This window comes from Zeugodacus cucurbitae, chromosome X (genome assembly GCF_028554725.1).
Source record: "Zeugodacus cucurbitae isolate PBARC_wt_2022May chromosome X, idZeuCucr1.2, whole genome shotgun sequence".
NCBI classification, from domain to species: domain Eukaryota; kingdom Metazoa; phylum Arthropoda; class Insecta; order Diptera; family Tephritidae; genus Zeugodacus; species Zeugodacus cucurbitae.
The window spans coordinates 1,882,795-1,907,303 of record NC_071672.1 but is presented as its reverse complement, the minus strand read 5'-3'; the positions used below and the strand labels follow the sequence as shown (position 1 = coordinate 1,907,303).

Below are 24,509 nucleotides of genomic sequence, written 5' to 3'. Positions count from 1 at the left end.
ATGGTGTGGTTCGGGGTCTTCTTGGAGGTTTTAGGGTCTTTACGGACCTTGGGGTTAATGCTGCAATAGTTGTGAATGATTCCGGCTACGATTGTGTAGTCTTGGCTTCGTCACAACAGGGGGTGTGTGTGTCTATAGAGGGGGAGTTCGGTAGAATGATTGTCGCTAGTTTGTATTGCAAATTTAGCGAGCCCCTAGAGCCCTACCTGGGCTATATGGATAAGTTACTACTTCTGGCGAGTGGTAGCCCATTAGTCCTAGGGTTGGATGCGAATGCCTCGTCCTCGATGTGGTTTAGTAAGGTATCCAGACATTCGTCTGGATAGCAAAGCCACGTTCGAGGCGAGGTAATGAATGAATGGGTGATGGCTAAGGGCCTTCACATTCTGAATGAGGCGAGTGAGTGGTATACGTTTGATGGGCCTAGGGGTGTGAGTGATATTGACGTGACGTTTATGAATGAGGCAGCAAGTAGAGTTTTTGATTTTAAGTGTCAGGTTAGAGGAGAGTGGGGTCTGAGTGATCATAATTTGATCCAAATTGTGGTTGCTCCTCGTTCCCCTCCTTTGGTGTGTGTGAGTCCATTGCGGCGATGGCGTACCTCTGGTATTGACTGGAACCGATATGGACAGAGTGTAAGGGAAGCGGTGTTAGAAATACCGCTAAGAGTGTTTGATGATCTGGAGGTGGATGAGCAAATTGCTCGGCTGGTCTATAAGATCTGCAGGGGTCGTAAGAGGGAGGATATCACCTCTCTTCGTGTTGGTGACACTGTGTTATCAACGTGGAGAGAGTGTGCTGGGGTTCTGTTAGGGCTGAGGTTCAGGCACCCCATGCACATGAGGTACCTGTTCCTCCATTAGATGATGGGGAGCTGGGATATGCCTTTGGCCTGGTCAGGTCTAAACGGTCTCCAGGTTTTGATGGTCTGAACGGAGAGATGTGAAATGCTTGTGGAAGTTCATTCAGGAATACTTGGAGGTCATTTATGATAAGTGCATTTGTGAGGGATATTTTCCACGTGAGTGGAAAAGTGCCAGGGTTGTTCCTCTCCTGAAGTCTCCTGATAAGATCAGGAGTGATCCTCGTTCTTATCGGGGCATCAGTCTCCTTCCAGTGCTTGGAAAAGTGCTGGAAAGAGTTATGGTGGAACGGCTTCTGGAGCTAACGCGGAATTTGAGGTCGAATAGGCAGTATGGGTTCAGGAAAGGACGCAGTGTAGAAGATGCCTGGATGTATGTTCAGAATGCTGTGAGGGAGAATACCAACAAATATGTCCTTGGCATATTTGTTGACTTCAAGGGGGCGTTTGATTACCTAATCTGGGATCGAGTGATTCAACGGCTAGAGGAACTTAACTGTTCGGAAATTAGTCTCTGGCGGAGCTTCTTTTCGGACAGGAAAGCCTCTATCGTTAGTATGAATGGGAGTGTGGAGATTGGAGTGGTTCGTGGCTGCCCGCAGGGATCCATCTGTGGTCCATATATTTGGAACCTCATGATGGACTCATTGCTTGGACAGCTCGAACCACTCTGCAGGTGTTGTGCGTATGCGGATGACCTACTTCTTTTGGTCGAAGGCTGTTCGAGGTCTGAGATTAAAAGGGTAGGAGGGCAATTGTTGGAGATTGCTCATAATTGGGGTGTGGGTGTGGGGGTTGGCATATCGATGGATAAAACGGTGACAATGCTCTTAAAGGGTAGACTGTCACCAGGTCGTCCACCGGTTGTCCGTGTGAATGGGGTCAGCATCAGGTATGTGACGCAAGTCAAATATCTGGGGTTGACCATGAGTGAAAGAATGTGTTTTACTCCACACTTAGTGAATGTGAAGCGGCGGCTGCAGGCGATTTTTGGTAGTGTCAGGCGCGTTTTACGGAGTGATTGGGGTCTCGGGCGTCGTGCTGTTCGCTCCATATATCGAGGTTTGTTTGTGGCCTGTGCCACTTATGGATCTCTTATATGGTGGAAGGTGGCTACGATGGTTTCGGGTCGTCGAAAACTTCTTTCTATTCAGCGTTGCATGATGCTTGCCTGTTTGCCTGTATGTCGCACCGTTTCTACGGATGCGTTTCAGGTTTTATTGGGTGTGCCCTCGCTTGACCTGATTGTTTTACAGCGTGCTGTTTCTTTCAGGTTGAGGAGGGGTTTGAGTGTGTTATTGCTGCGGAATGAATGGATTTCTGACGATGATGTGGAGAGGTTGGGATATCTAGGAAGCAAGAGGCTTCTAGATGACAGGGTTAGGAGTAGGTGGCAAGACCGTTGGGATAATAGTCCTAACGGTCGTGTGACTTATGAGTACATTCGGGATGTTGGGTTTGTTGGGGAAAACCCAGATTTCAGATTCTGTCTGAGTCTGGGTTTCCTATTTACGGGGCATGGGCCTTTGAATGCTTTTTTGCATCAGACGCACCTCTCTGATGGAATGGAATGTATGTGTGGGGCGCGTGTTGAGGATTGGGTGCATGTTTTTGCTGAATGCCCGATGTACTCGGACATTAGGGACCTTGGGGGTATGGGTATTAGTTGGACTGATGGACGGTTAGATGTTAGTGGTGTGATCTCCACTAGTTGGGATCCTGAACGATTAGAATTATTTGGTGCGTTTGCGCGTGAGGTGTTTAAGCGGCGAAAACAATTAGCTGGAAACTAAGTATAGTTTCTTTGTGTGAATGGTGTGTGTATTGTGTGTGTATTGGATGAGAGAATGGGGTCCAACCCCTGGTCACCAGTCCAGAGCAGTATGGAAGCTCAACTGGTAGTAGTTTTTTGGCTACGAGGTCTGACCGGAGACTTAATTCTGGTACCACGGGGAGTAGGAGCCCTTGGAGTTCGCTCCAACCTACTCATGCGGACTGGCCCCTCGGGGAGTATCGTGGTGGTTGTGGTTTAATACCCGAATACGGGGAGAGTGATATTTGTCACTCAATGTGGAGTTGCATTGCAACCGGGTGCCGGACCCAAAGTATGGCAGAGGTTTTAGATAGGCCTCGAACCCCACCAAAGTGGTTAGTGTGTCCATTCCACACGCCAATTGGTACTGAATAATGCATTGCATTTTTCGGTGCGCTGGTCATCGCATTGATTTGATCCGCTGTGCTTTTGAGCACCGTGAGGTAAGGCCGTCGTCGGCAGGTACTCACGTTAATATTGGCTTTAGATGTCCCTCTAATTCAGTTGTTTGTAGAACCTCGAAGTGAACGGACGTGTTCGCGCATTATTGCGAGTTTTTAAAGCGATTATTAAAAAGTGTTTTCAGTGTTTCTGAAGCGAAAGAATTTTTCGGTTTTTCCGAATTTTTCGGTAGCCTGTTGTGAAAATAGACACAGTGAGCAGGTACGTGAGGGATTATACACATCGTGTGTATTCCCAAAAGTGTGTGAGGATAGCGGCTTTGGCCATTAACTTGTGTGTGGATTAGTGAACAAAGTGTGGGATTTCCCAGCAGTGCCGTAGTTAGCGGCATCTGCCATAACAAACCATTGTGTACAGTGCAAGTAGTGAAAGTTCTGTGTTTTTGTTGTGCGCGAGTGTAGGAGAAATGCCTCCACCACGGAGGAGAGGGGTAAAAGCCCCAGCGGAGAGTGAAGACTCCGGGCCTTCAATGGTCCAGGTGGAGTCATCGACCGATGAGGACGGAGTGGGGCAACCCTCGCGACCCCCACCCAAGAGGAAGGCGCGATTGGGTTCGCCACCACAGGCGAACTTGGGCGAGAGCGGTACAGATGGGGTACTCCAGAAGCTGGATACGGTTGCAACCAAAGCAGCCGTAGGACTGAAGGACGGAGCCAGTGGAAGCTGGCAAGGTTGCCCAAACAACAAGGTAGGAGGCAACAAGGGGGGTAAAGGGGGTGTTATTGGGGGTGGGGGCCATGTTACGGCGATGAAAGCCGTAACAGCCCAGTTGAGCGAAGTTGTGTTCGGGGCGAAAAGCCTCGAAGTCACAACAATGAAGGAACTCGTAGGGATCGCCTCTAAATATGAGGAGATTCTTATGAGTGTCCTTACGGAAAATGCTCACCTTCAAGGCTCCTGTGACTTCCTCTAAGGAAGTCATAAATAAAGTTGTTAAGGAGGTGGGGCCTTCACTGGGTGTTCGTGTCCATGATTTGAAGTCAATCAAGGGGGGTGGCGTAGTGATACGCACTCCCTCTGTTGCTGAGAGGGAGAAAGTGGCGAGCAACGCCAAATTCGGTGAGGTAGGGTTGGACGTTAGCGTCAATAAAAAGTTGGGGCCCAGGGTCGTGGTACAGGGAGTACACACCGAAATAGCCCATGAAGAATTCATGGAGGAGCTGTTTCGGCTGAACCTTCGGGAGTTCAGCCCCGAGTCCAAAAAGACGGACGTGAGGATGGTCAGTCGTCCCTGGAAGGTGGCGACTGATGGCAGGACAAATGTTGTCCTAGAGGGTACGGACAAACTAATGGCCACCCTCCTGGAGGCGGGTAGGTGCTACGTCAAGTGGTTCTCCTTCCGTGTCCGTGCGGATAGTCCCGTGACTGGCTGCTTCCGGTGCATGGGTTTTGATCACCGAGTGGCAGAATGCAGGGCCAAGTCCGATGTCTGTCGGAGGTGTGGTCAGGAGGGCCACAGGGCTGCCAGTTGCGTCAATGCCCCCCATTGTCGCAACTGTGCGTTTAAAGGAAGGCCAGCTGGACATCTCATGATGTCGGCTGCCTGTCCCATTTACTGTGGGGTTGTCGGACGTGCTCTCGCCAGACATTAATGGGTGTGATTTTTCAATTAAATTGCCAGGGTTCTTATGCCGTTATGTGCGAGTTAGGGAGTTGCTTGATAGAGGGTGGGTGCAGCATCGCCCTACTCCAGGAACCATACGCCACCAATTTTAGAATGGTAAGTGGTCTTCCTGGGGGTTTCAGGGTTTTCGCGGACCTTAGGTGTAATGCTACAATACTTGTGACTGACCCAAGCTATGACTGCATAGTTTTGGACTCGTCACAAGAGGGTGTATGTGTTTCTGTAGAGTGGGGTTCGGTAGGCTGATTGTTGCTAGCATGTATTGTAAGTTTAGGGAACCTATAGAGCCTTATCTGCGATACATGGATAACCTACTACTACTTGCGAGTGGTTTATCCTAGGGATAGATGCGAATGCCATATCCTCGATGTGGTGTAGCAAGTTTCCCCGATGGGCTCGTAGATATTCGAACTACACTCGGGGACAGGCATTAGGCGAATGTGTGGCTGCTAACAGTCTCCACATCTTAAATGAGCCAAGCCAGTGGTTCACATTTGATGGGCCTAGAGGGGGGAGCGACATTGACGTGTCCTTAATCAATGAGGCAGCAAATAGGGCGTTCAGTTTTAGGTGGGAGATTAGTGGAGGGTGGGGATTGAGCGATCATAATTTGATTAAAATTATGTTTACCCCTAATTCCCCTCCCTCGACTTATGTAAGTCCATTGCGGCTATGGCGTACCTCTGGTATCGACTTGAACGAATATGGACAGTGTGTTAGGGAAGCGGTATTGGATATACCGCTCAGTGGGTTTGAAAATCTGGGGGTGGACGAGCAAATTGCTCGGTTGTATGAATTGGTCTGGGGAGTGAACGATAGGTTGTTGAAGAAATATAAAGATTTCAGGGTTAGGAAAATTAAGTGGTGGACGCAGGAGTTAACCCTGAAGAGGAGGGCTGTCCGGCGATTGAGACGGAAGTTTCAACGCGCTCGGCGGTCAAACTCGGATAGGTTGGCCCAGATTAGGAACGATTTCAGTTGTGCGAGTATAAGGCCATGCTTATAAAAATCAAAGAAGAGGAGTGGAGGGGGTTCGTTAATGAACATAGGGATGACCCCTGGGGTCAGGTCTTAAGGATTTGTAGGGGTCGTAGGAGGGAGGACATCAATTTTCTTCGTGTTGATGACACTGTGTTATCAACATGGAGTGAGTGTGCAGGGGTTCTGTTAGGAGCATTCTTTCCTAGGGCTGAGGAGCTGGCACCTCTTGCACAAGTGGTACCGGTTCCTCCACTTGATGATGGGGAGTTGGGATATGCCTTTAGCCTGGTTAGGTCTAAACGGTCCCCAGGTCTTGATGGTTTGAACGGAGAGTTGTGCAAAAGCTTGTGGAAGTTCATTCCGGAATACTTGGAGGTCATTTACGATAAGTGCATTTGTGAGGGATATTTTCCACGTGAGTGGAAAAGTGCTATGGTTGTTCCTCTCTTGAGGTCACCTGATAAGATTAGGAGTGATCCACGATCTTATCGGGGCATCAGTCTTCTTCCAGTGCTTGGTAAAGTACTGGAGAGAGTTATGGTGGAAAGGCTTCAGGAACTAACGCGGGATTTGAGGTCGAATTGGTTTTAGGAAGGGACGTAGCGTAGAGGACGCATGGATGTATGTTCAGCGTGCTGTCGGGAGAATGCCAACAAATATGTCCTTGGCATATTTGTCGATTTCAAGGGGGCATTTGATTACCTAATCTGGGATCGCGTGATACAACGGTTAGAGGAACTGGGCTGTCCGGAAATTAGTCTCTGGCAGAGCTACTTTTCGGACAGAAAAGCCTCTATCGTTGGAATGAATGGTAGCGTTGATATTGGGGTAGAACGGGGCTGCCCACAGGGATCCATCTGTGGTCCATATATTTGGAACCTAATGATGGACTCTTTGCTTGGCCAGCTTGAAATACTTTGTGGTTGTTGTGCATATGCAGACGACCTCCTTCTCTTAGTTGAAGGTAGTTCACGGCTGGAGTTAGAGCGAAAGGGTGAACGATTTTTGGAAATTGTTCACAATTGGGGTACAGGTGTGGGGGTTGAAATACCGGTTGACAAAACGGTGACAATGCTATTGAAAGGCATACTGTCATCGGCTCGTCCACCGATTGTCCGAATGAATGGTGTCAATATCAGGTATGTGACGCAAGTCAAATATCTGGGATTGACCATCGGTGAAAGGATGTGTTTCACTCCTCACTTGGTTAGCGTGGAGGAGCGTCTGTTAGGAATTGTCTGCAAGGTCAAACGTGTGTTAAGGAGTGATTGGGGTCTCGGACGTCGTGCGGTTCGTACCATATATCACGGCTTATTTGTGGCCTGTGCCACATATGGAGCCGCTATATGGTGGGAATTAGCATCTAAGGCCCGGGGTCGCCAAAAACTTCTCTCCATACAACGTTGTTTGATGGTTGCCTGTTTGCCTGTATGTCGCACCATTTCTACAGATGCGTTGTTAGTGGTGTGCTCTCGGATAGTCGGAATGTCGAACATTTAGGGTCGTTTGATATGTTTGCACGTGTTTTGTTCAGTCGGCGTAGGCAATTAGTTGTAAATCGGGTAGGGGAGGTATAATTTTTTATACCATTAACTTAAATGGTCACCAGTCCGGAGCAGTATGATAGCTCACCTGGTAGTAGTTTCAACTACGAGGTCTGACCGTAGACGTAATTCTGGTACCACCGGGAGTAGGAGCCCTTGGAGTTCGCTCCAACCTACTCATGCGGACTGGCCCCTCGGGGAGTATCGTGGTGGTTGTGGTTTAATACCCGAATGCGGGAAGAGTGTTTTGGTCACTCAATGTGGAGTTGCATTGCAACCGGGTGCCGGACCCAAAGTACGGCAGAGGTTTTAGATAGGCCTCGAACCCCACCAAGGTGGTTAGTGTGTCCATTCCACACGCCAATTGGTACCGAATAATGCGTAGCATTTTCGGGGCGCTGATCATCGCATTGATTTGATCCGCTGTGCTTTTGAGCACCGTGGAGTAAGGCCGTCGTCGGCAGGTACCCACGTTAATCCCACCGGACGTTGTCCCCATCTGTAAAGAGCCGACACCACATGGTGATATATTTGCATATAAGTACTAATTAATTTTCATATAATTACTAATTGTATGAATTCATACAAGTAAATAATTTTCATATAGATACTAAGTTTATGAATTCATACAAGTAAATAATTTTCATATAAGTACTAATTAATTTTCATATAAATACTAAATAATTTTCATATGAATACTAAATAATTTTCATATAGATACTAAGTTTATGAATTCATACAAGTAAAAAATTTTCATATAAATACTAATTGTATGAATTCATGCAAGTAAATAATTTTCATATAAATACTAATTGTATGAATTCATGCAAGTAAATAATTTTCATGGTCGACAAAAATTCCTCTTGGCTATATCCTCCGCGCGGGTGTCGACTGGGCAATGGGTGGCGCTGCCTGCACTGCTGGGGTCTCAAGCGGTCTATGACAAGCTAAGTCACGGCAGTGCAGGCAGGCGCCATCTAGCTAAGGCTGATGTACTCCACATCCATCATCATATGTTGGAATGCTCTATATGTATCCTCATAGGGCGGTGGAGGCGTGAGTACATTAGCCATTGCCAGTGGGGTACCTGGCGGTAGGTATAAAACGCTAGGGGTAGAGACCCCCGAATACAAAAACTCAAAATGGAGGACAAAAAGGGAGAACTGCGGGCTGGGATATCAGCCCAAACGTCGGTGGGAGACGAGGCTGCTTCCACCGGCGGGCACAGCGACTTTTCAAGCTGTGTCGCCAGCGGCCACACCTCCACTGCAACGGGAGCAGGTTGCGGTGGTTGTAATGCTACTGCCAGATCAGCTCTGCAGCGCGCGGGTTCCGCAATCCATGAAGATTCGGACCCAGAAAGCGCTGTGAGCATAAATACAGACAAAGAAGAAGAGCTTCTTCGCTCTCCGCAGGATTCGACCGAGGGTTCCAACTCTGGCAACAAGAGAGGGCCCCGGAAGAAGCCCTGCAAGGAGGGGTTGAAAGCCAAATCGAGATACAAGGCGGCGGTCGGCATTTGTAACCGACTCGAAGGCAAGTCCAACCTGAGTGAAGAGGAGATGAAACGGTTGTCTTGGGCCAGAGAGGAGGTGAAAAGCGGCCGCGCGCACTTTGCCTCACGTAGTTGGTGCAGTGCCTCGAACTCAGCATTTGCTAACCGTATCGAGGAGCATATTGCTGAGAAGAGGCAACGGTCGACAGAGAGCGAACCGAAAGCGCCAACGAAGAAAAGAAAGACAAAAGACGAGGCTGAGGAGCCAAAAGTTAAGCGAGCGGACGACAAGCCGACAACGTCCAGAGCAGCGGCGGCAGCTAATTAGGTGGCAAAGCGACACTTGATCGTGGCTCTCATTGACCGCAGTAACCCGCTGGGACAGATGTCGCAGGAGCGGTGGAAAGTAGTCGAAATGAAGCTACTAGAAGCGCTCTTCTCGAGGATGGACGCCGATCCTAGCGCACCAATGCCAACGTTTGATGGAGCAGGGTGGCTTGGTGGCGTCAAAATCCTTAAATGCAAGGATGATCCGTCGCTGACATGGGTGAAGGAAGCAGTGAGAACGCTTCCAAACCTGTGGAAGGACGCGAAACTCGAGGTTGTGGATCGGAGCAGCATTCTGTCGGTTCCAAAGCGAAGGTGGTGATACCTCGCGTGGTAGACCCGGAACATGCACTTCGACTGCTACAACGACAAAACCCGGACGTGCCGACCAGTGATTGGAGAGTACTGAGCGTAGCTAAAACTGCAAACGCAGATGGAGGCCAGAGCTACATACTCCAATCAATAAGGCGGCTGACGACATTTTATATGCCAGATTCGGGAAGATGGCTTGGGGAGTTGGAAGCGTATTCCTTCGCCTCAAAAAGCGCCACCCCGCGGATGGCAATGTAAACACACTGGAGACGGGTGAAGTCGAAAAAGATCTCGGAATTGAAGAGATAATGGCGACTTCATTAGTCTTGCAGGAGGTGGAGGGGTCACCTGATCAGTACTCTAAGGTTAATGAACCAGGAGCTGACGGTACTTCAGGTGAACCTCCACAAAAGTAAGATCGCATCTGCCGAACTCCTTCTCAATCTAGAGAAGGGCGGCTACGACGTGGATTTAGTCCAGAAACCATGGATAGCATCGGGTAACGCTGTATTCCCATGTTAACTTAAATCTCTCCACAGACGACCTGACGGTGGTGGCGGTAAAGGATTGCAGCGATGAGCTCATACTCCTTGCATCCTGTTACCTGCCACATGACGGCGAGGCACCGACTGCAGAACTCCAGAGGCTGGTGGCTACATCCAGCAGAAGGAAACAGTCGCTGGTAGTTGGGGCTGACGCTAACGCGCACCACACGATTTGGGGAAGCCGAGACATCAATGCAAGAGGTGAGTCCCTGTTAAACTTTATATTAATGAGTAGTCTAGTGATAGCAAACCGGGGGAAGGAACCTACGTATATAGGACCAACCTCGAAAAACGTCCTAGACTTTACACTTTACACCAGTAGTGGTACAACGGTTGAGAACTGGAGGGTGCTAAGTACACCGTCATTCTCTGACCATAGATATATACATTTCTCTATTAGAAAGGGGGTTAAAGCTAGACTTGAGGCTAGAAGAAACCCCAGAATTACAAACTGGGTACGTTACCGACAGATTCTGTTTGGTAAAAGACTTAGACCGTGCGTGTTCAACTCTCCTCAAGAGTTAGAGGAGGGTGTGAATCTCTTCTGTAGCACTCTTACTAAGGCTTATCATTCCGCTTGTCCTATGCTGCGGCCCAAACGCAAAATGAGACCCCCTTGGTGGAACAAGGAGCTCGAATCGTGTAGGCGCAGTGTAAGGAAAATCTTCAACTTGGCCAAGCTAGCGGAGAGCGAGGAATGTTGGAATGAATATAAGGATCTGTTTAGAGACTACAAAAAGTTAACGCGCAGGAGCAAACGACAGTCCTGGAAAAACTTTTGTAGCAGCTTTGAAAGAACAAATGAGGTGACAAGACTTAGAAAACTGTTATCTAAAAGCCCCCCCTCGCCAGGCCTGGTTCGCAGAAACAACGGAGAGTGGACGGAGAATTGCAGGGACTCCTTAGAGGTTCTAGTTAGCGCACACTTTCCGGGATGCAAGAACCCGGTTAACACTCCACACGAAGGAAATACTGCTGTTATCCTGTCCGAGTGTATAATCACGGAGGATAAAATAGAATGGACAATCCGCTCCTTCGACTCTTACAAATCTCCCGGTACGGATGGCATCTTTCCAGCAATGCTAAAGAACGCAATGCAGCTGGTCGTGCCGTGGTTGCGAGTGATATTCAGAGGATGTTTAAGGTTTGGTTATGTACCGCACTCATGGAGAGAGGCTAGGGTGGTTTTCATACCGAAGGCAGGTAAAAACAATCCAACCTACTCGAAAGAGTTCAGGCCCATAAGTCTTACCTCTTTCCTTCTGAAGGCGCTGGAGAAAATACTAGATGCACATATAAGAGACACAGCGCCTCCTGGCAGCTTGTCCAAATCGCAACATGCGTATACAAAAGGCAGATCCGTGGAGACTGCACTCCATTCATTGGTATATAACATTGAAAAAGCTCTAGAATACAAGGAATATGCTCTGGGAGCATTCCTGGACATTTCGGGAGCATTCAATAATGTGTCTACGGAATCCATACTGCGAAGTATTGAGTCAATGGGTGTTGAGCCTGTCATACAAAGGTGGGTGAAAAACCTCTTGATGTCTAGAAAGATAAAAGCAGAATGGAATGATGCCAGTGTGACCAAGGAAGTCTGTAGAGGTACTCCGCAAGGCGGAGTGCTATCTCCACTCTTATGGACATTAGTGGTAAACAACTTACTAAAACAGTTTGAAAACAAAGCTCCCAAGATAACAGCGTATGCGGATGACATCGCCATCTTAATAACGGGAAAATGTCTGCACACTGTCAGCAGCATAATGACCAGCACTCTCAGCACTGTCAATAACTGGGCAACACAAGCGGGACTGGGGCTCAATGCGGAAAAGACAGACCTTCTGGTGTTTACTAGAAGGTACAAAATACCTGCATGGAGGCCCCCTTCGCTAAATGGGACCGAGCTCCCGCTCAAGGACCGTACCAAATACCTAGGGGTAGTCTTGGACACCAAACTTCTGTGGAAGTACAATGTGGAAGAGAGAGTGAGGAAAGCCAGTAATGCTCTGTATGCATGCAGGAAGATGCTTTGGCACTACCTGGGGGCTTTCTCCCACTCTCATGCACTGGTGCTACACAGCAATAGTGAGACCAATTCTGCTCTACGGGGTTCTGGTATGGTGGACGGGTACCAGAAAATCTACGTATCGGAAGCCGATGGAAAAGGTTCAGCGGCTTGCAGCGCTATGTATAACGGGGGCCCTAAGAACCACCCCAACGGCTGCTCTAGAACGAATATTAAACCTGCCACCTATAGATCTCTTTGCCGAAAGCTGCGCGGCGAAATCGGCGGGTCGAGTGATGGCAATAGGTGAATTCACATACAGATTCTTCGGACACAGCTCGGTTGCTAAGAGCAGTCTGACAGGTATCGACTATCTGGTCCCATTCTACAACTGGGAAAGAGGTTTCGTGGTAAACATGGAAAAGGATGGTTGGCGCAAGGGCACCGTAACTACACGCAACACCTTAAATATCTATACGGATGGCTCTAAAATGGATGAAGGAGTAGGTGCAGGAATATACTGTCCGGAATTAGGCATAAGACAACCGTTCACACTGCCGAACCACTGCAGTATATTTCAAGCAGAGGTCTTTGCTATTGGGAAGGCAGCAGAGCTAGCCTCCGGCACACAAGGCCAATACTCTAAAATTAACATCAACGTAGACAGCCAAGCGGCAATCAAGGCAGTAACATCGTGTCGAATATCGGCCAAAAGTGTCCTGAGCAGCAGGGCAGCAGTGGTGAGGGTCGCCAGAAATATGAGGCTACACTTCTACTGCGTGCCAGGCCATAAAGGCATCGAGGGCAACGAAATCGTAGACGGGATTGCCAAGAGTGGTGTACAGCTGTTACCCGGATACATGATCAACATCGCTAAACCCATGCACATTCTATACGATGACATAGACAGGTGCATGGCAGGAAGAATCATATCTCGATGGAAGGATCTGCCGGGGTGTAAAACTGCAAAAGTCATGTGCAAAGCGGTAGATCAAAAATATACAAGGTTCCTACTGGAGCTAGATAGAAAGGGCTGTAGGACCATGGTTGGCATTCTTACCGGTCACAGCCTTGTAGCGGCGCATGCCTATAAAATGGGGCTGTCAGATGGGGAGGAATGCAGAAAATGTCAAGAGCAGGGCACCAAGGAAACAGTGGAGCATCTCTTGTGCGTTTGTCCTGCGTTAGCGAGACAACGTTTTAGGTACTTAGGGGCCCCACAGTACGATAAGTTAGAGGAGATATCGTCAGTGAAGCCTCATAAACTATTAAAATTCACGACTGGCGCAGGCATCCTGAACGATGACTACTACTCAGGGAACACGTAAAGGCACTCCATTCTGGTATCGCAAAGGAGCATAACTGGTCTATGCGTGGCCTGCAGGCCGACCAGACTAACCTAACCTAACCTAACCTAAATAATTTTCATATAAATACTAAATAATTTTCATATAGGTACTAAGTTTATGAATTCATACAAGTAAAAAATTCTCATATAAATACTAATTGTATGAATTCATGCAAGTAAATAATTTCCATATAAATACTAAATAATTTTCATATAGGTACTAAGTTTATGAATTCATACAAGTAAAAAATTTTCATATAAATACTAAATAATTTTCATATAGATACTAAGTTTATGAATTCATACAAGTAAAAAATTTTCATATAAATACTAATTGTATGATTTCATGCAAGTAAATAATTTTCATATAAATACTAAATAATTTTCATATAGATACTAAATAATTTTCATATAGGTACTAAGTTTATGAATTCATGCAAGTAAATAATTTTCATATAAATACTAAATAATTTTCATATAGGTACTAAGATTATGAATTCATACAAGTAAAAAATTTTCATATAAATACTAAATAATTTTCATATAGATACTAAGTTTATGAATTCATACAAGTAAAAAATTTTCATATAAATACTAATTGTATGATTTCATGCAAGTAAATAATTTTCATATAAATACTAAATAATTTTCATATAAATACTAAATAATTTTCATATAGATACTAAGTTTATGAATTCATACAAGTAAATAATTTTCATATAAGTACTAATTAATTTTCATATAAATACTAAATAATTTTCATATAAATACTAAATAATTTTCATATAGATACTAAGTTTATGAATTCATACAAGTAAAAAATTTTCATATAAGTACTAATTAATTTTCATATAAATACTAATTGTATGAATTCATACAAGTAATTAATTTTCATATAAATACTAATTAATTTTCATATAAATACTACATAATTTTCGTATAGATACTAAGTTTATGAATTCATACAAGTAATTAATTTTCATATAAGTACTAAGTGTATGAATTCATACAACTAAATAATTTTCATATAAGTACAAAAAATTAAAAAAAAAAACAAATGTTATGCTATTTTTGATGTTGTAATATTTCTTATAAGCATAATGCTCGTAGAAAATGATATAAATTACTTGTGTATATATGAATTTAAAACTTTTATATGGTTAAAAAGATTTTTTCCATACGGTTTCGGGTTGGTGAGGTGTACGTGGCAGAAAACACATATGTTGTATGAAACTTTGATATTAGTACTTGTATGAAAATTTTAATACTTGTATGAAATTGCATACTTGGTACTTATATGAAAATTTTTTTCATATAAATATAAAAGTATTTAAGTGTAATATATAAATGAGAGCAATTAATTTCAAATCAAAAGAAAAACGTATATACTCTTAAAAAAAGATATATACACTATATGCATTGAAATAAAGTAAAATGTATAAAAAATGATATTATTTGAAAGTTTAACAAATACAAGAAGAAACATCGTCCTTACATTAATAATTATATTATATATGTATAGAGAACGAAAATTCTTTCTCACGATAAGATACAATCTCAAAGTCCGAATAAGACCGCAATAAATAATACAATAATATGAAATTAAATGAAATGAAGTGAATTTTTTAATCGATCATAGTAAAAGAAATTTCATAATTATTTATTGTCGCGATTTCGTTCTTCTTTGCATTTTGTATATGTCGTGTACTTAATATTCAAATATTGAAAATATCATTATAAAAATTTATATAGTATAAAAAATATTATATAAATGAATAAAAAATATTATTCTGGTTGATTCTGCCAGTAGTTATATGCTTGTCTCAAAGATTAAGCCATGCATGTCTAAGTACAAACAAATTAAAAGTGAAACCGCAAAAGGCTCATTATATCAGTTATGGTTCCATAGATCGTTAACAGTTACTTGGATAACTGTGGTAATTCTAGAGCTAATACATGCAAAATAAACACGGACCTTTTGGTACGTGTGCTTTTATTAGGCTAAAACCAAGCGATCGTAAGATCGTTATATTGGTTGAACTCTAGATAACTTGCAGATCGTATGGTCACGTACCGACGACAGATCTTTCAAATGTCTGCCCTATCAACTTTTGATGGTAGTATCTAGGACTACCATGGTTGCAACGGGTAAGGAAGGCAGCAGGCGCGTAAATTACCCACTCCCAGTTCGGGGAAGTAGTGACGAAAAATAACAATACAGGACTCATATCCGAGGCCCTGTAATTGGAATGAGTACACTTTAAATCCTTTAACAAGGACCTATTGGAGGGCAAGTCTGGTGCCTGCAGCCGCGGTAATTCCAGCCCCAATAGCGTATATTAAAGTTGTTGCGGTTAAAACGTTCGTAGTTGAATTTGTGCTTCATACGGGTAGTACAGCTATAATTGTGGTATGTACATTACCTTATGTATGCAAGCGTATTACTGGCGGAGTTCTTATATGTAATTAATACAATGTATTTTTTATATATTCCTCCTATTTAAACCTGCTTCAGTGCTCTTCATCGAGTGTTGTTGTGGGCCGGTACAATTACTTTGAACAAATTAGAGTGCTTAAAGCAGGCTCCAAATGCCTGAATATTTTGTGCATGGAATAATGAAATAAGACCTCTGTTCTACTTTCATTGGTTTTTAGATCAAGAGGTAATGATTAATAGAAGCAGTTTGGGGGCATTAGTATTACTACGCGAGAGGTGAAATTCTTGGACCGTCGTAAGACTAACTTAAGCGAAAGCATTTGCCAAAGATGTTTTCATTAATCATTCATTAATTAACGAAAGTTAGAGGTTCGAAGGCGATCAGATACCGCCCTAGTTCTAACCATAAACGATGCCAGCTAGCAATTGGGTGTAGCTACTACTATGGCTCTCTCAGTCGCTTCCCGGGAAACCAAAGCTTTTGGGCTCCGGGGGAAGTATGGTTGCAAAGCTGAAAGGAATTGACGGAAGGGCACCACCAGGAGTGGAGCCTGTGGCTTAATTTGACTCAACACGGGAAAACTTACCAGGTCCGAATATAAGCGTGTAAGACAGATTGATAGCTCTTTCTCGAATCTATGGGTGGTAGTGCATGGCCATTCTTAGTTCGTGGAGTGATTTGTCTGGTTAATTCCGATAACGAACGAGACTCAAATATATTAAATAGATGCTTTCAGGATTATGGTGTTGAAGCTTATATAGCCTTCATTCATGAGTTCATCTAGAATGTGCAAGTGTTTGAATGTGTTTATATAAGTGGAGCCGTACCTGTTGGTTTGTCCCATTATAAGGACACTAGCTTCTTAAATGGACAAATTGCGTCTAGCAGTAACGAGATTGAGCAATAACAGGTCTGTGATGCCCTTAGATGTCCTGGGCTGCACGCGCGCTACAATGAAAGTATCAACGTGTATTTCCTAGACCGAGAGGTCCGGGTAAACCGCTGAACCACTTTCAAGCTTGGGATTGTGAACTGAAACTGTTCACATGAACTTGGAATTCCCAGTAAGTGTGAGTCATTAACTCGCATTGATTACGTCCCTGCCCTTTGTACACACCGCCCGTCGCTACTACCGATTGAATTATTTAGTGAGGTCTCCGGACGTGAACACTGTGACGCCTTGTGTTTCACGATTGTTTCGCAAAAGTTTATCGAACTTGATTATTTAGAGGAAGTAAAAGTCGTAACAAGGTTTCCGTAGGTGAACCTGCGGAAGGATCATTATTGTGTTCCTATCCGTAAATATTATAAAAAACAAACAAACAAACAAACAAAAAAAGAATAAAAAAGAAAAATTATTTTCTTTTTTTTCTTTTCATTCATTTATTTGAATGTTTTTCTTTTTTTTTCTTTTTTTTTTACGCCTTGTATTGTAGTATAATGAAAATTATATTGCATACATTGTATTTGAACGCAACAAACCTTTAAACATATATAGTTGTACTTATTATTTATGAAAATAATATAAATGATAAGTTAATTTGTTCTCGTTAACGTGTGTAATTAAATAAAATGTAATAAAAAAGGAATTACTGTTTTTGTTGGACTAAGACATACGCAACTTGTAAATGTTTGGGTTGAAAATTACAATTTATTGAAAGATGTTTTAAAATAATTTATATAATATACGAAAACGAAATGTAATATAATTGTTATTCTTTCAATAAATTAAAAACTCTTGACGTTAAATTAAAATAAACAAAAAATTATCACTCTAAGCGGTGGATCACTCGGCTCATGGGTCGATGAAGAACGCAGCTAACTGTGCGTCATCGTGTGAACTGCAGGACACATGAACATCGACATTTTGAACGCATATTGCAGTCCATGCTGTTATGTACTTTAATTAATTTTAAAGTGCTGCTTGGACTACATATGGTTGAGGGTTGTAAGACTATGCTAAATTAGTTGCTTATTCTTTTAGTCAATTAAAAGAATTTAAGCACATGGTATATTACTGGATTGTATTTTTCAATCCATAATATTAATAGCATAAAAAGAAATATAGAAAATATATTCTTGAACACCTCATATTTGAACGAAATTTTATAATAAATAAGAATCTTAGTATTCCCAAAAACAATAAAATTTCAATATTATTTCAAATAATATATACATTTAGAGGAACGTCTAGCATAAAATATTATTTTATTCTAGGATTGCCTTACATGTAAAAAAGCAAGAAAATAATATTGTTGTTATAATGAAGTAGTACGCGGGATGAAAAGATTGAATATTTATTATTAAGAAAATTATTGGTGTTAAGAAATAATTATGTATGTTTCTTTAAAATAGCAAAAAGCTAAAATATAAAATAAATATAAATATTTTTATACAACCTCAACTCATATGGGACTACCCCCTGAATTTAAGCATATTAATGAGGGGAGGAAAAGAAACTAACAAGGATTTTCTTAGTAGCGGCGAGCGAAAAGAAAATAGTTCAGCACTAAGTCACTTTGTCTATATGGCAAATGTGAGATGCAGTGTATTGAATATCTTAATATCTAGTAAGAGAAATTAACGATTTAAGTCCTTCTTAAATGAGGCCATTTACCCATAGAGGGTGCCAGGCCCGTATAACGTTAATGATTATAGAAAGATATTTCCAAAGAGTCGTGTTGCTTGATAGTGCAGCACTAAGTGGGTGGTAAACTCCATCTAAAACTAAATATAACCATGAGACCGATAGTAAACAAGTACCGCGAGGGAAAGTTGAAAAGAACTCTGAATAGAGAGTTAAATAGTACGTGAAACTGCTTAGAGGTTAAGCCCGATGAGCCTGAATATCCATTATGAAAAATTCATCATTATAACTGTGATATTTATAATATTATAGTAATAGTGTGCATTTTTTCATATAAGGACATTGTAATCTATTAACATAATTAAATATTTATCAAAAGATCATTGCTGTTAAGTTTATTCAAATTAATTTGCTTTTAGCTTATTAACATAGAATAAATACTGATGATTTGATAAAGTGTTGATAGATTTTACATATATAATGCTTAAATTCTTTTGAATTTTACAATAATATTATTAGCATTGATTTTAATATTAATTGTATGCATTTATATGATTAACAATGCGAAAGATTCAGGATACCTTCTGGACCCGTCTTGAAACACGGACCAAGGAGTCTAACATATGTGCAAGTCATTGGGTTATATTAAACCTAATGGCGAAATTAACTTAACTTTTATATAATGGGATTAATTTTTAGTGAAATATTTCACTATTAATTCAATCCCGGGGCGTTCCATATAGTTATGTATAATGATAATTTATTATTATTTATACCTCTAACTGGAGCGTACCTTGAGCATATACGCTGTGACCCGAAATATGGTGAACTATACTTGATCAGGTTGAAGTCAGGGGAAACCCTGATGGAAGACCGAAACAGTTCTGACGTGCAAATCGATTGTCAGAATTGAGTATAGGGGCGAAAGACCAATCGAACCATCTAGTAGCTGGTTCCCTCCGTAGTTTCCCTCAGGATAGCTGGTGCATTTAAATATTATGTAAAATAATCTTATCTGGTAAAGCGAATGATTAGAGGCCTTAGGGTCGAAACGGCCTTAACCTATTCTCAAACTTTAAATGGGTAAGAACCTCACCTTTCTTGATATGAAGGTTGAGGTTATGATATAATGTGCCCAGTGGGCCACTTTTGGTAAGCAGAACTGGCGCTGTGGGATGAACCAAACGTAATGTTACGGTGCCCAAATTAACAACTCATGCAGATACCATGAAAGGCGTTGGTTGCTTAAAACAGCAGGACGGTGGACATGGAAGTCGTAATCCGCTAAGGAGTGTGTAACAACTCACCTGCCGAAACAACTAGCCCTTAAAACGGATGGCTCTTAAGTTGTATACCTATACATTACCGCTAAAGTACATGATTTATAATACAATTTCGGTTGGATTATAAATTTTGAAACTTTAGTGAGTAGGAGGGTACAATGGTGTGCTTAGAAGTGTTTGGCGTAAGCCTGCATGGAGCCGCCATTGGTACAGATCTTGGTGGTAGTAGCAAATAATCGAATGAGACCTTGGAGGACTGAAGTGGAGAAGGGTTTCGTGTGAACAGTGGTTGATCACGAGTTAGTCGGTCCTAAGTTCAAGGCGAAAGCCGAAGATTTTCAAGTTTTAATGAATTGTTGAGAATATATTATGTTTTCTTCATAGTAATTAAACACTTGAATAATTTTGAACGAAAGGGAATACGGTTCCAATTCCGTAACCTGTTGAGTATCCGTTTGTTATTAAAAATGGGCCTTGTGCTCATCCTGGCAACAGAAACGACCATAAAGAAGCCGTCGAGAGGTATCGGAAGAGTTTTCTTTTCTGTTTTATAGTCGTACTACCATGGAAGTCTTTCGAAGAGAGATATGGTAGATGGACTAGAAGAGCATGACATTTACTGTTGTGTCGATATTTTCTCCTCGGACCTTGAAAATTTATGGTGGGGTTACGCAAACTTCTCAACAGGCCGTACCAATATCCGCAGCTGGTCTCCAAGGTGAAGAGTCTCTAGTCGATAGAATAATGTAGGGAAGTCGGCAAATTAGATCCGTAACTTCGGGATAAGGATTGGCTCTGAAGATTGAGATAGTCGGGCTTGATTGGGAAGCAATACCATGGTTTATGTACTCGTTCTGGGTAAATAGAGAATTTCGGTTCTTGTTCCCCGGATAGTGGTTACGTAGCCAATTGTGGAACTTTCTTGCTAAAATTTTATAAGAATTATATCGCAAGATATATATTCTTATTTAATTATAACGATTATCAATTAACAATCAATTCAGAACTGGCACGGACTTGGGGAATCCGACTGTCTAATTAAAACAAAGCATTGTGATGGCCCTAACGGGTGTTGACACAATGTGATTTCTGCCCAGTGCTCTGAATGTCAAAGTGAAGAAATTCAAGTAAGCGCGGGTAAACGGCGTAAGTAACTATGACTCTCTTAACGTAGCCAAATGCCTCGTCATCGTATTAGTGACGCCCATGAATGGATTAACGAGATTCCTACTGTCCCTATCTACTCATTCGTTAGTTGGCTTTCGACGCGGATAGACGTGCGTGCGCATTGTGATTTTTCTTGGTAAGTTTTTCTTTGCGATTTGTTGGTGGAATTTTTCGGTATTTCCTTTTGTGCGGACATTTGTTTACGCGGTGTGTGATAGGCACCGTTATTGCCCGGCGTGGGTAGCTAGTGTTGTTGTTGCTACGGTCGTGTGTGATTTTGTGCGACTGCACACTTTTGTGCATTCTTCGCATTTTTGTGCGCGCGTGGTAACGGGTTTCGGTACGGGCGAGTGTTTTTGTACAGTCGCGGTTGACTGTACGGCGTGTACTGGTAAGTATAACTTTGTTGTTTTCCTTAAGTAGCGTGGGAATCCACACGTTTGTTGTTGGTGGGCTGTCGCACAGTTTCAGTGGTTTACCGTGTTGTTGGTATTCCCACTGGCTGGATTGCCTACCGGTGAGTGCTGTGCTGAGCGCCTGGCGTTCAGTTGCACTTGTTTCGGGTTTGCTCGGACAGTTTTGCCCAAAGGGTGCCTGGGGCTGTCCCAGTGCTGAGGTCGCTGACTGTTGCGTCGACTGCGGTCGTAGCAGAGTGCTGTTAAGCCCACAGTGCGGTTGGTACAGTGCCACAGCGGTTGACTCGCGACCGTTACGGGGACATAGTTCCGTCCGGCGGTCTTTTTGAGTAGCCTTTTCAGGACTTTGGCTGGGTTGTGGGCTGTGCCCTCGCGAGAGCGCATTAACCGACTGCTTGGGTGGTGACTGCTACAGAGCGAGTATACGTGTGAGTCAGTGTCTTCAGTGCGTTCAGTTGCACGTGCCTGGAGAGCAGCTGTTTCGGGTTTTACCTGAGCAGGTAGCTTCTGCGCCAGTGTTCGCCGGCGTTACAGCCTGCCTAGGGGTAGGCCGATGGTGGGAATGGCTCCACCACGGAGGAGGAGGGTTAAGTCCCTTGCTGAAAGCCACGTGTCGGGCCCCATAACAGTGATGGCGGCGGAGGAGGGCGCGTTTGGGGTCGCCTCTGTTGATGAAATCAGAGGATGGTGGGAGTGAGAGCGGTAGCGGAATAGGTGGCACCGCTGAAAAAGCGGTTGCTCACCCCGCAGTTTCGGGTGCTTCCAAGCCGGCCGAGAGCGGCGGTAACAGCGGCACTGGGAAGGGCGTCGTGAAGAAGAGTGTCGCAAAAAAGAGCGTCGCGAAGGAGGGATCGACGAAAATCAGCTCGGCGAAGGAGGGGGGGGAAACGTGAGGGTGGAGTTAATGGGGGTGTGGTTGGGGGAGGCGCTATCAGCCATGTTGCTGCCATGAAGGCAGTGACGGCCGAGTTGAACGCCTTGGTGTTTGGGGCTAAGGACTTTGAGGTCACTACTGCGAAGGGGCTGATGGAGCTTGCCTCGAAGTACGAGGCACTCCTGATGACGGTAGTAACCGAGAATGCCCATCTTCGCGGTCAAGTTGACGCTCTCAGCGGGGGTGTGGGGGATATATTCCCCAACCGAAGAGGTCGGTTGTGGGTTTGGCTCCGGCTGAGTCGGTGCGTGCGCCTCCAGCACCTGTGTTGGAGGCGATTGCTCCGGCATTGCCGAAGCCCGTGGAGACGTGGTCGGTGGTGGTGTGCAGCAAGGCCCCGACGACTTCCTCTAAGGAAGTCATCAAAAAGGTGGTGAAAGAGGTGGGACCTTCCCTCGGAGAGCGAGTGCACGAGGTGAAGCCGATTAAGGGTGGTGGGGTGGTTATTCGCACCCCCTCTGTCTTAGAGAGGGAAAAGGTGGCGAATAATGCCAAATTCGGAGAGGTGGGATTGAATGTGACTGTGAACCGGAAGTTGGGTCCGCGGGTTGTGGTTCAGGGGGTTCACACCGAAATCTCCCATGATGACTTCATGGAGGAGCTCTTTCGGTTGAACCTCCAGGACGTCAGCCCTGAGGCACGAAAGTCAGATGTGCGGATGGTCAGTCGGCCCTGGAAGGAGGCCGCTGATGGTAGCACCAACGTTGTCCTTGAGGGTTCGGACAAATCAATGTCCGCCCTCTTGGAAGCGGGAAGGTGCTACATAAAGTGGTTTTCCTTCAGGGTTCGACCGGATACCCCTGTTGCTGGCTGCTTCCGGTGAATGGGTTTTGACCATAGAGTGGCTGAGTGTAGGGCCAAATCAGATGTCTGTAGGAGGTGCGGTCAGGAAGGCCACAGAGCTGCCGGTTGCGTCAATGCACCCCATTGTCGCAACTGTGCATTTAAGGGTAGGCCAGCTGGGCATCTTATGATGTCCGCTGTCTGCCCCATATACTGTGGTGTTGTTGAGCGCGCCCTCGCCAGACACTGATGGGGGGTATCTTTCAGCTAAATTGTCAGGGATCGTATGCCGTGATGTGTGAGTTGGGGGGTTGTATGCTTGAGGGTGGGTGCGGCATTGCCTTACTCCAGGAGCCCTACACCACCAATGGTGTGGTTCGGGGTTTACTGGGGTTTTCAGGGTCTTTACGGACCTTGGGGGTAATGCCGCATTTGTTGTGACGGATCCAAACTACGATTGCGTAGTGTTGGATTCGTCGCAACAGGGGTGTGTGTTTCAGTAGAGGGGGAGTTCGGTAGAATGATTGTCGCTAGTTTGTATTGCAAATTTAGCGAGCCCCTAGAGCCCTACCTGGGCTACATGGATAAGCTACTACTACTGGGGAGTAGTAGCCCATTTATCCTGGGGTTGGATGCAAATGCCTCGTCCTCGATGTGGTTTAGTAAGGTATCCAGACATTCGTCTGGATATCAAAGCCACATCCGAGGCGAGGTATTGAGTGAATGGGTGGTGGCTAAGAGCCTCCACATTTTGAATGAGCCGAGTGAATGGTTTACGTTTGAGGGGCCTAGGGGCATGAGTGATATTGACGTAACGTTAATGAATGAGGCAGCAAGGAGAGCGTTTGACGTCAGTTGGGAGATTAGGGGAGGGTGGGGATTGAGTGACCATAATTTGATACAAATTATGGTTTCTCCGAAATCCCCACCCTCGGCGTACGTGGGTCCATTGCGGCGATGGCGTACCTCTGGTACTGACTGGAACCAATATGGACAGAATGTAAGGGAAGCGGTATTGGAAATACCGCTTAGTGAGTTTGAGGAATTGGGGGTGGACGAGCAAATTGCTCGGCTGTATGAGTTGGTCTGGTGTGTTAATGATAGGGTTTTCAGGAAATATCAAAGTTCTAGGATTAGGAAATTTAAGTGGTGGACGAATGAGTTAACCTTGAAGAGGAGGACTGTCCGGCGGTTGAGACGAAAGTTTCAGCGTGCTCGGCGGTCCAATTCGGATAGGTTATCCCAGATCAGATATGATTTTAGTTGTGCGGTTAGAGAGTATAAGGATATGCTTGTGAAAATAAAAGAAGAGGAATGGAGGAGCTTTGTTGGGGAGAATAGGGACGACCCCTGGGGGCAGGTCTACAGGATCTGCAGGGGTCGTAAGAGGGAGGATATCACCTCTCTCCGCGTTGGAGACTCTGTGTTATCAACGTGGAGAGAGTGTGCGGAGGTTCTGTTAAGAGCGTTCTTTCCCAAGGCTGAGGTTCAGGCACCTCAAGCACAAGAGGTACCTGTTCCTCCACTAGAAGATGAGGAGTTGGGATACGCCTTTGGCCTGGTTAGGTCTAAACGGTCCC

The 24,509-nt window shown here is 44.4% G+C and overlaps 1 non-coding gene and 1 pseudogene across 1 annotated transcript; both read left to right on the top strand.

Annotated features, from left to right (window-relative positions):
* The first annotated feature begins 17,529 nt into the window (after positions 1–17,529).
* LOC128923268 (5.8S ribosomal RNA) lies at positions 17,530–17,708 on the top strand. The gene has a single exon (XR_008472236.1). It is a non-coding gene; the product is annotated as a 5.8S ribosomal RNA (ribosomal RNA).
* A 446-nt stretch (positions 17,709–18,154) lies between these two features.
* Positions 18,155–20,921, top strand: LOC128923416 (large subunit ribosomal RNA; annotated as a pseudogene).
* Positions 20,922–24,509: the final 3,588 nt, after the last annotated feature.